The sequence below is a fragment of the Euprymna scolopes genome, chromosome 8 (assembly GCF_053919585.1).
Source record: "Euprymna scolopes isolate OS-2025 chromosome 8, ASM5391958v1, whole genome shotgun sequence".
In the NCBI taxonomy this organism is placed as follows: Eukaryota; Metazoa; Mollusca; class Cephalopoda; order Sepiida; family Sepiolidae; genus Euprymna; species Euprymna scolopes.
In genome coordinates, this window is record NC_136489.1 from 166,498,444 (window position 1) to 166,510,510 (window position 12,067).

Consider the following 12,067-nt stretch of genomic DNA (forward strand, 5'->3'; position numbering starts at 1 on the left):
GCTTGCCTAACATACTTATCCACGATATAATATGTTATTCACTCCGCAAAACAGATAGATAATAATATAGACAGACAGAAAGATAGATAGATAGATAGATAGATAGATAACCCAATAAATGCTTTCCACACGGCGTTGCCCGGCGTTTATCTTACACTTGTATGCATGTGTAGTTAGCAAGATAGAATATTTTCTATGTATAGTTGAAGTTATACTTTTTTAACTTAAGTTATTTAAGAATATTGTATTAGTTTCTGGCTACAGAGAAATAATGAACCACCTTTCAATCGGAAAGAACTTTCCTCTCTTTCTGTCTAGTTGAAATATCAAGTTTTAATTCACTTTATGTTTATGAGAATATCATTCAAACTGGTATATAAAAAATAAATGCAAAGAAAAACTGTTCAGTACAAATGACAGTGATTGCATAAAATATGTTCATTGCACAAAAAAACAAAATATTTATAAACGCATGACATGAAGTGCATTGTGAATATTTCGAATATTTTCCAAAGGCAAATAAGAGAAATAATAGTATTCCGTGAATGGATATCATACGGATATATTTTGTGATCAGCACGATACGATTCCTCATAAAAGAGAATTCATAACAAATGTCAGCTCGTCGCAGACAACCAACCTCGTGGCAGACATTATCTCACCATGAAAGCATTCAAAAATAAACATTTTTTTCTTCATTTTTCAATTCTTCTCAACAGACGAATGTGAAAAGATTAAGACGATTTCGAACATTTTACACTCGTATCCATTACAATTAGAAACCATTTAAACAAATTAAAAATGGATTCCATTTTTTGTTTATATTTTAAATTCTGTCTATTATGTATCCTCCACGCTACAGTAAAATCTAATGCGTATCTGTGTGTGTAAAGGATGGAATGATGAAATTGTCGAAATAGAAAAGACGACATGATTCCATTTCCGTTCGATGAAAACTGCTTTCCTTTTTATGTTGCACACCATCTACTAGTTAGCCAGTCGTGTACGAATTCCAAAAGCGATAGAAGTCTTCTATTATGTCTGAAAGTGACGCAGTGTTCAACAAGCGAGATCGGAGATGTGACAACAGTACCATTGCCAACACCCTGAAAACACTTCAACACTTGAGGGCACAGCTCAACACACCAGACGACCATTTCCGGCCATTGTTCTGATCTTTGGTGTGGTTTCAAGTGAAGATCATATCATACCACCTCACAACTTCGAAGTCAGCTTGAAAATCAACACCAAAGTACCTGGATGTGCTGAGGAGTGTGGTGATACCCTGGTGCAATCAGAGGACTGCTGGCAGACCCTGGGTGTGGCAGCAAAGATACCCAGGTTTTACTTCAGAATGAGTGCTACAATTTTGTACACTCCTCTCATTACCCCCTCCTCCCTCGAACTGATCCCGCTGCACTATTTCGTTTGGTCATATGTTACAGGGGAATATTTTACGTTGCACCAGTCAAGGTTATACCAACATGACCTCCCACAACATTAAAGCCAGCCTGATTCCATGTTTGGTTTATATTTTAAATCCTGTCTATTATGAATCCTCCACGTTACAGTAAAATCTAACGCGTATCTGTGTGTGTAAAGGATGGAATGGAAAGACGGCATGATTCCATTTCAGTTCGATGAAAACCGGTTCAACTCATGCTCTCTACTAAACAGGATCATTGCCAGCACCCTCAAAATGCAAATCTGGGCGGTTCAACGCTTGAGGGCACAGCTCAACGCACCAGACGACACTTTCAGGCAATTGTTCCGGTCTTTGGTATGGTGTCACGTGTCACGTGTCACGTGAGGGCCACATCATTCCACCTCTTAAAATTCTGTCTGCTATTTATCCTCCACTTTACAGTAAACACTAATACGTATCTGTGTGTGTAAAGGGTGATATGAAAAGACGACATGATTCCATTTCAGTTCGATGAACCCCGTTTTTTTATGTTGCAAACCATCTATTAGTAAGCCAGTTGTGTACAAATCCATAGAGCGATAAGACCATACTATCATGTCTGATAATGGCGCAATGTTCAATGAGCGATATCGGACATGTGCCGCTGTACAAATCATGCTCTCTAGCAATCCAAGTAATGACAACAGGATGATTCCTAGTACACTCCGAATGCAAATGCCGACGGTTCAACGCTTGAGGGCAGAGCTCTACGAACCAGACGACCTTTTCCGGCCATTGTTCCAGTCTTTGGTATTGTTTCAAGTGATGGCCACATCATAGCACCTCACATTTTACTTATGCTAATTCCCATCTAATATGAACTGTGGTTTTTATTGTTTTAATGTTTAAGTGTTTGAAAATAGTTGCAGAATAACAGTCATTGTTTTCATTAAAATATGTTTATTTAGTTTCTACGTTTTTTTTTAATTTTTAGGAACGAAAAGAACTTTTGTGAATAATTGATTATAGAAAAACTACAACACAGCGTCGGTTATTGTTAAGAGGAACTTGAAAGAACAACCAGTTTAATGGTCTAACTTTTTAGCAGAAGTAAGCAATGATCATCCACATTGACTTGACGAACTTAAAACAAGTATATCTTGTAACTAACGGTGCGGCCACCTAGGACTACACTTACTGTAGTAAAACCGGGTTTGATAATCTAGTGATAAGGATCTCCCAAATCATTCGTTACATATATTTTTTTCTTATCTTAAGTAAATTCTAAAAATTCAACATAACAAACTTAGAAGTAGAATGGCGGCATTATTTGCTTCTATTTCTAGTCTTATCAAGAAATTGCTGAAGAGAAAATATAACCTCCTCTCACTCGGTCAAAAATGGCGAACTCTAACGAAATCGCAGAATACGAAGCAAAATTCGAGTACTTGTCCACCATTTTGTAAAATTAATCCATAACTTAAATACGTTTTACTTTTTTTATCGAATTAGTAATTTTCATCATATAAGCAGGTGAGAAATATGATAGCTTACATTTAGACTCCCATCCTTAATAAATACTATTTTTATGATCTGCTTTTATCCAAGCTTTTCTATCTTCTATTTGTAGCAGCGGGTTGGGGCACTCGGCTTTGCCGGCTCGAAAATTCCGCTTGAATACGATGCTTTAATTTTTTAAGATTTCGTATATATTTCGTATAGAGTAATTATTTCACAAATTTGTAGGTATAAATGCATATATATATTAAGTTTACCAAAATAATCCAAGATGGCAAAACTAAAGTATATTAAAATATTAAAGAGTTAATATTTATAAAGTGATCTCTATTAAGAACTTGTTCTTATATATATATATATATATATATATATATATATATGTGTGTGTGTGTGTGTGTATGTGTGTGTGTGTGTGTGTATATACACATATAAGTGGGTGTCTATGCATGCAAGCGCACATATGCCTATATGTTTGCACGCCAGGGCTGTTTCTTTAAGTATATCTGTGTGTACGTGCGCATGTGTGTGAGCTAGCTTACCCTCTACAAACAATTGACAACAAAATAAAAACTACATAAATAAACCGAATCATAGCCCCTCGCCGCCTCCAAACATAAGCGAACACCCAACAGGTAAAGACATACTTACCAAGAAATCATCTCACCAACGAGACGCCAATAACTTTAACATTAAGACTCGAATTTTAAAGTAACCCCCTCCTCATAACCCCACATATTCCCCTTCCCCCTCCATGTATCCCTATGCCCTCAGCCACATCAGAAACAAACTTCCCAGACCCTCCCCCACAAGTTCCTTAAACCCCAAAACTAAAACATTACCGACGTACCAAGCGCCCCCTCACACCTTCCCCTTGTTCCCTTCCTCTCTTTCTTCCACCCTCCTCGCACCCCCTGACCTCATTCACTCTTTCACTCTTTCATCCCATAATAACAAACATTTCTGTAAAAGTCTACAGATGGCCCCGAAAAAAACGGCCGGCTGGCTGAAACACTAATGTAACTTAACAGAAAGATACGGTAATAAAAAATAAAACGCATATTTGCTCTAGAACAGTATTGAGCACTTTCTTCAGTTTTTATTAATTACAATTTCCACTACATATATATATATGTATGCATATATATATATATATATATATATATATATATATATATATATATATATACAAGCAGGTTTATCCGACATGTCCATGTATTAAACGTAACGTAAAATTCCTATTAAAAATAATGAAAAAAAACGGAAGGAAACTGAGACATGTGCATGTGAGTATTATGTTTTATTAACAGTTCACTATTCGTAAGTAAAGCGATCCTGCCCGGTAAAAATTAGACTAGCCTGCCAAGACCATTCAAAATTATTTTCAAACCTCGTGAAACAGTTGACAAACAGATAAAAAAGTGTGTACCATCACATCAGACGGCAAACTTGACAGAAAAATAGACAACCGACTGACCAAAGCAAACAACGCTTTTAGCAGATTGTACGACAGAGTCTGGAAAAACAGACACTTAAAATTTTCACAAAAATCAGTGTCTACAGAGTCGTAGTACTCTCCACCCTCCTGTATGACAATTTACCGCCACCAATTACGACTCCTCAAGCGTTTTCATCAGCGCTGTCTCTGTGCCATTCTCAACGTCCACTGGAGTGTTGAGGTAATCGAGCGAGCGGAAATCATCAGCATCGAGGCCATGCTGCTGAATTCACAGCTATGCTGAATCGGGCACGTCTCCCGAATGGAGGATCATCGCCTGCCCAAGATAGTCCTATATGGCGAACTCTCTAATAAATTTCAGAAAGTTTATCACACGGATTGTGGCAATGTTATGTTCCACCTATTTGTGCGAACAATTATATTCCTTCATGAAATTTATAAAGACTTCTCCGATAACTAAGTTGACTAACAAACACCTATCTTCTTTTGTAACGCCCAGAAATACACAGAAACTTCAGCCAGCCATACCAAAGCTTGTGAAGAACACATGAACAAGATTATACAAATGTCAGGACAAAACGGGAAACATGTTTGAGTACTTGATAATAAATGGTCATTTTGAATTATAATTTATGTGCATTGCATTTGTTGCATTCAAATACCTGTTGGCTATGTATGTTGCTTTTTAGAATTTCGTTATATCGAAATAAAGAACAGATTTATATATCATGCTAATTTCTTTTGTTATATTCTTTTGTTAAACTATAAGTACTTTTAACTTGCATTCTTGAATATGAACAAACTATTGCATTTTTCTAAATTACCGGCAAATGAAACATATCCAGCAATGATTTTTATTTACTGGCTTTGATTAATATTCTAGGGGTGCGGCCATCATGCCAACACAAACTGATTCCTGTGGCCCCGAGGAGCTCTGATTTTGACATGCCTGCCGCAGTGGATCCACTTCACATCACACGTACCATCCCGCTTCAGAAATGTCGTTTTTGTAGCGCAGTAGGGGCGTGTAAGACACATCACAACGACGATTTTTATTATTATCCTTCATTTCATGCAGCATTTATTTATCCAACTTTTTTGGTTTCCTTATTTGCTTTAAATAGCGATCGACTTTTGAGGGGTCGACCTCGAGTTCAATAGCAACTTTGTTTTTTTAAACTGTTTCTTTTTTGCGAGGATCGGCTTCAATTAACGCTTCCAAATGTTCGTTATCAACAGCAGGCGACCGGCTGCGACCCGCTTCATCTTAGAGGCTCTTGCCACCATTGCGACATTTTTTGAACTTCCGGTGTTCCAGACGTTCGTTAGAGGTTCATTTGTATCACGAGCTGTCTCGGCAGCTCTTAGGCCTAGTTTGAATTTTGTCCATGTTGTCAAAAAGCCTGCAAAAATGGATGAAGAAATTGAGAACGGGAACAAATAACACGGTTCGATAAAGCGAAAAACACGCTTCAAAATGATATAAAACATGGATATATATATATATATATACATATATATATCAGTGAATTAATTCGGAAATTATATATAAAAGTAACATATGTGACAAACGATATGGTTTATGCACTAATCTAATATTTTTGGAGATTATTAACTTGTATATTTTTATTTACTTATTTGCAGACTAATCTACTCAGACAACAACTATGTAAGGCAGGGATTACTGAGGATACAATTAAGAGACTCAGCATTTCTTATCTCGTCGCGGTTAATAAGCTTAAGAAGTCCAGAGAAATAGTTGGCCGAAAAGTCGTGAAAAAAAAAAAAGGCTATGATGATGGAGATATCCGTCCGCAAATCTATCTATATTTCTATAAAAGTGAACGTGTCTGTGTGTCAGTGTGTGTACATTTCCCTACACAAGAACTCCATTTTCAGTCTACAGGCTCGAAATTAGATATGCAGGGTACGGAGAGTTGGAAAATATTTGTGATCGGTTTTAGGCCAGAAATTAGGCTGCTAATGGGTCAAAGTTCAACGATTTCAAAATCTGCAAATTTAAGCAAAATTTCATGTAACTGTTTAAACAAACTATACCTTATTTGATTGACCTTTTTATTCTTCTATAATTTTAGCTTTTCATATTTGACTTTTAATTGATATGTTCTAGTGTTCACGTCAATTTAAAAAAAGATAACCTCAAATTTTGGAGGCAAAAATAAAGTCCACACAATGGAAAATTGTTATTTAAATATAACTTTAGGACATTAATGCAAACAAATGCAACAGGAATACAATGAGCTAGTTAATATATAGTAGCATAACCCTTCTGCAATTTTATAGCCTATTGAACTTGATTTCGTCACTAAAATGCACTTTTGACCAACATGAAGAGTCATGATCTTCATTGCATCTGACGAAGTCCAGACAGTCCTATTCTGTTCTTTACAAAAATCATCGGCTTGCGTCTTGCACCATATCCTTTCAAATCAAACCCCTTTCATATGTTCATGAAAGTAGAAAGAGAGCACCTTTTACCAAGATTGCACTGTTGCTGGATTTTGGGAGTCGTTTTAAATCTGAGAATCTTCATGGCATTGTCTTCCCTTTTTGAAGTAACTCTAGTACGACCATATTTAGGGGGATCAAGAATATTGCCGATGTTTTTGTGCTTTGCACAGTTTTTCTTACCGTTTTCTCATCACATTTAAATCCGCGACCGATTTCTCGATTGGATATACTAGAAAGGTGGAGATTAATGAGCTCCTGGGGATCACTAAGAAAAAGTAGTGGCATATAGACTAAATGTGACATTGTATAACCTGGAACAACAACAATTACGATTAGAGATGCTTTGATTCCGATTGGTGGATATTTTAAACTGATTACGGGGCGATAATTTAAGCTGGTTTTAAGCGAATTTGTTGCTGAGGTCTTATTTTTTTGCCTCCTCAATTTGAAGTTATTTTTTTTTAAAATTGAGGTGAACACAAGAAAATATTAAATTTAGCTAAAATTTGCAGTTTCTGAAAAAATTACAAGTGCGGACTTTCTCTTTGCATGCACTGTATATATATATATATATATATATATATATATATATATATATATATATATATATATATATATAATTTCCCACGGTTGAACCAACGTTGCAGAACACAAGAGCCAACAAACCGGAAGTCCAAGTATCGAGTTTCGTCCTCATTTTGTCTCATCAATTAGACACATCCGGACTCGGGATTTGAACCCGGGCCTCTTGCATGCCACTAAGTGAGCAAACACGCCACACACACAAGCATGTCTATTAACTTACACAGATCAAGCAACACACGGCACAGATCCGGAAGTGGAAAAATCCTTCCTCATATCGAACACGGGACGAGTTATCAAACCAGCTTTAACCCTAGCCGATGTCTCACCAGTAGGAATTTATATACTTGAAAGGACGATGTAACCCAGACAATCTAACCTAGCGACAAATTAATAATAGAATGTTCAGAAAGTGTGAGAGAATATATAATAAATTTCCACAGCCAAACAAACGTCGCAGAACACGAGAGGCAAGAAAACAAATCGGAAGTTCGAGACTCACGTTTCGCCCTCATGTATCCGGATTTGTCTAAATAATCAACTGTTATTATTTAAAATAGAAACGAGCATTTTTTTTCTAACTGTTATGTCAAAAAAAGATTGTAGAGAGAATGTTTTGAATGTCTAGTTAACATAATTATGTGAACATAGAAACAATATAAAGGAACTAGCGGGGGTACCCGGAGTTGCCCGAGTGTTTGTTTCCGGGACGGGGGGGAGTTTGGAAAAATGTTATGGTAGGTAAGTAGGAAGGATCAAACCCGGAGTCATGAGTAAAAGTAGGAAAATAAAGTGTGAAAAAAAAACAAAAAAAAAAAACATCTGCAACGTTAACAGTTCGGCCACAAAGAAAAGTCCATTCCAGTTGTTTAGGAAAAAAAAAACGACTACGGTAGGTCGGCGCGAACGTGAAAATATAATGTGAATTGTCCAGCAACCTAACCACTACGCCACAGAGCACTGCAGCTTAGTTTGGTGATTTTAAATAACTTCACATGAAAGAACTACGAAGCCAAACCGGTGTTCTCTTCTCAACTGTTCCTTGTGAACGATCTCCAAACGGTGTTAAGTGGTGGCAGGGGGAGGAGGAATTTATTAGAGAGAAAATATTTTACCACTTCCATTGATCTTAACCGATTTTGGCCGTGACTTCTCAGCAGAAAAAGTATAGAAATCTAAGATTATCGAGGAATTTGAGAAATAATAAGCCTATAACACACCTCAGATATTGTTCTGCCGTTTGTGCATATTATATTTGCATGAAATATCTTGATTTTTAATCCTATTAATGTGAAAATCAGACGGAGAAAGAATGAGTTCATTTTATTTATATAGAAGAGAAGATTAATGTGTTGGCCTGAACAAAATAGGTTTTAAAACCTAGGGATAAAAACAATACATTCGGCCAGAAAACATGCTAATAGTTACATTTTATTTATGTAGTCGAATGGCGTAAGCACAAATTAATATTCTGAATATATACAAGCAGATTTAGAGGTTAGATAGAGACAGATTTAAAGACCGACGGACGGAGAAGGTTGAGGCGTTTGAAACTGGGACTGTCATCATCATCATCGGCAGTCACTCGTGTCCGAGCAAGACTGTCCTCCGTTGTGGCTTCTATGGGTCCTCAGGTGAGCATAGAGCCCAATCCTAGACTCAATTTGTCTTGTGCAATTTGGGCAGATAAAGGTAGTGGTGGTGGGGTGGGGTTGGGTGTGTCTGGTTGATAAGCTGTCCTTTCTTTGCTTGCGTTTATCCTCAGCGGCTTGATTTAGGTCACTACTATAAAGCGCAGCACCTTCGTGGACAGCGCTCCTTCATGCCAACCTGCTCCCAGCCACGTCCTCCCATGTTTCAAAGTCCATGTGAAACCGCTTTAGATTTGCTTTGATGTTGTCCTTATACCTCATCTTTTGGCCACCCTGGGCACGCTTTCCTTCAACAAGCTTAGAGTAGAAAATTTGTTTTGGGAGGCGGAGATCCGGCATTCGGACAACATGACCGGTCCATCTGAGCTGGCATTGAGCAACAGTAGCGGTGATAGTGGGAATGTCAGCCTCACTCAGGACGCTGGTGTTGGTGCGTCGGTCCTTCCAACTAATTCTGAGGATTTTTCGAAGGCATCTTTGGTGGTACGTCTCCAGGGTTTTTACGTGCCTCCTGTATGTGGTCCAGGTCTCCGATCTATAGAGAAGAGTGGGCAGCAAGACAGCTTTATATACCATGATTGTGGTATTTGCCAGAAGGTCACGGTTCTCAAATAAGAGACTGTAAGAACCTGTACACAGGATAAAAGAAAACCTTCTAAGAGGAACGCATTTTAAATAAAAGTTGTCTGAAATACAACCCGAGGCTTGCTGGTCATTTTCTTGGGACGGATGTTCATTTAAGCTTTGTCACATTTGCCAATCATAAGCCGGATAAATCGAGGTAAACCTTTTTTCTCTTTTGCAAGATGTAATTACACAGAAAGATGTTTTATCTCCTTTGTTGTAGAAACTCTGTTTGTAAAATAATACATGTATTGTTGGATCTGTAGAAATATGTGAAATGTATATATGTCAGCAGTTATGCCCACGTCTACAGGGAACATTAAGAAATATTAGGCGACACGAAGGAATTCATTATATACTGAAAATGCATTATATGCCCACACACTTTATATACACATCCTTTCCCTCAATTTTTGTAATATAAAGTAAATTTACAAACTTGCAGATTTCCCGTCAAATTGACGGGATTTATATAGATACAATTCTTAAATAGACGTGTATGGACATAACGTGTGCTCCAGAAGGACACATTAAAGGGCACCGGGATTTATAGCTATTGGTGCCTTACTTTATTTATTTATGTGGGCATTTGTGACAGGCTTTTGTGTAATCATATTCACGGGAACAGCGAGTGATCTTACCTGAGAAGAAAAAAACTTGATGTAAGGTAATAATGCCTAGAGTGGTGAAAGGTCAATTCTTTATGGATAGAACAATAGTTCGAGATTGTAAGAGATGAATCACAATTCTATGTATCTTTTGGATGTATTCACACAAAGATCTCGTCTCATATACCTAGAGTAAAGCATAGATGGACGTATGTGGAACTGTTGTGAACGGCTGTGATTTCTTAGAAAAAAATGTATGAAAAAAGTAATGTGTTATTGATATCAAACAGAGAGGTCATGTGAATATGACGGATGGGGCAGAGTCTCGCAGCTCAATTAATCCAGCTTCTGCAGGATCAGTTGAGCAACATGCCGACGAGTGTTGCCATGGAGGAGAATTGGCCCCTTCATAATAACCAATCTCGGGCACATACGTTGGAGCTTCTGGTGCCTTTCAGATATTCGCCGTAATCGTTTTTTCTGGATTCAAGAAACTTTGATGTATGAGACCGGACGCAGACCGCGAAACAGTCACCATAACCTTTTTTTTTGTGTGCAATTTCGGCTTAGGGAAGTGTCGTGGAGTTTCTCCGGTATTCAACCACTGTGCTGAATATTGCCGGTTGTCGAAGTGGATCCACTTCTCATCACACGTCACAATCCCCATCGAGAAATGTCGAGTTTGTAGCTCAGAAGGAGCGTTGGGTGACGTTCCTGTGAAAAGCGGGGATTCTACAGTGTTGCATTTTCTAACTATGGAAATCATGTCATTCACATAACGAAAGGTATTATAAACGGGGGGGGGAAGGCGTAACATGTAAAATATATATTGTTTATTGACGGTTAAAAGCTGTATGCAAAGAACAAAGATCAGCTTGAAATCGCTAAACACCCGTCTTGCTGAAACCACTATCAATATTTTCCCTACTCTTTATCTCTACCTAAACCTAAACGTTGATTCCATGAACAAAGATTCTTTATTAGAACGGCACACCTGTGGAACTCTCTTCTATTTACCTGCTTTCCAGCTGACTACAATATGGTCGTCTTCAAGTTCAATGTAAACAAGTTCTTTATGAGCCGTTCCCATTAAGTAATCCGATTTACCGAATTTACACTTCTAACGATTACTTTGATAATGTCCCATTGACTACGGATCATTCTCTATTCCTAATCCTCGAGTGGCCTCTAGGTTTTTTTTTTTTACAAAGGCATCACCACATTATCAAGGCCCAGAGGCCACTCAAGGATAAGGGTTAAAGAGTGTACAGTAGAAGTTGGTCAATATAGTAATCATTAGTAATGAAAATTTGGTAAATTTAATAACTTATATGGAACGGCTCATCAAGAACTTATTTACCTTAGACTTGAACACAACCATATTGTAGTCAGCCGGAAAGCAGGAAAACGGAAGACAATTCCACAGGCGTGCAGTTCTAAGAAAGAAGCTTTGTTCATGGAATCTATGTTTAGGTTTAGGCACAGATAAAGAGTGGGGGAAATTATTGATAGTGTTTACAGCTAGACGAGTGTTTCTTGTGAAAGTTTGGCGAGGGGGGACCATAGATTGAAGCTCAGTTGAACACTTTCCATGAAAATAACGATACATCAGAGACAAACTCGCAACATTTTGATAAGTGCTTACTCCTATGTAAAAAAAAAATCTTAGTATTATTTTGAAAAGTGTTTGCGTGTTCAGTACTGACATTGGTATATAATTTGGCAGAAAAAATGCGGCTCCCTGGAATTA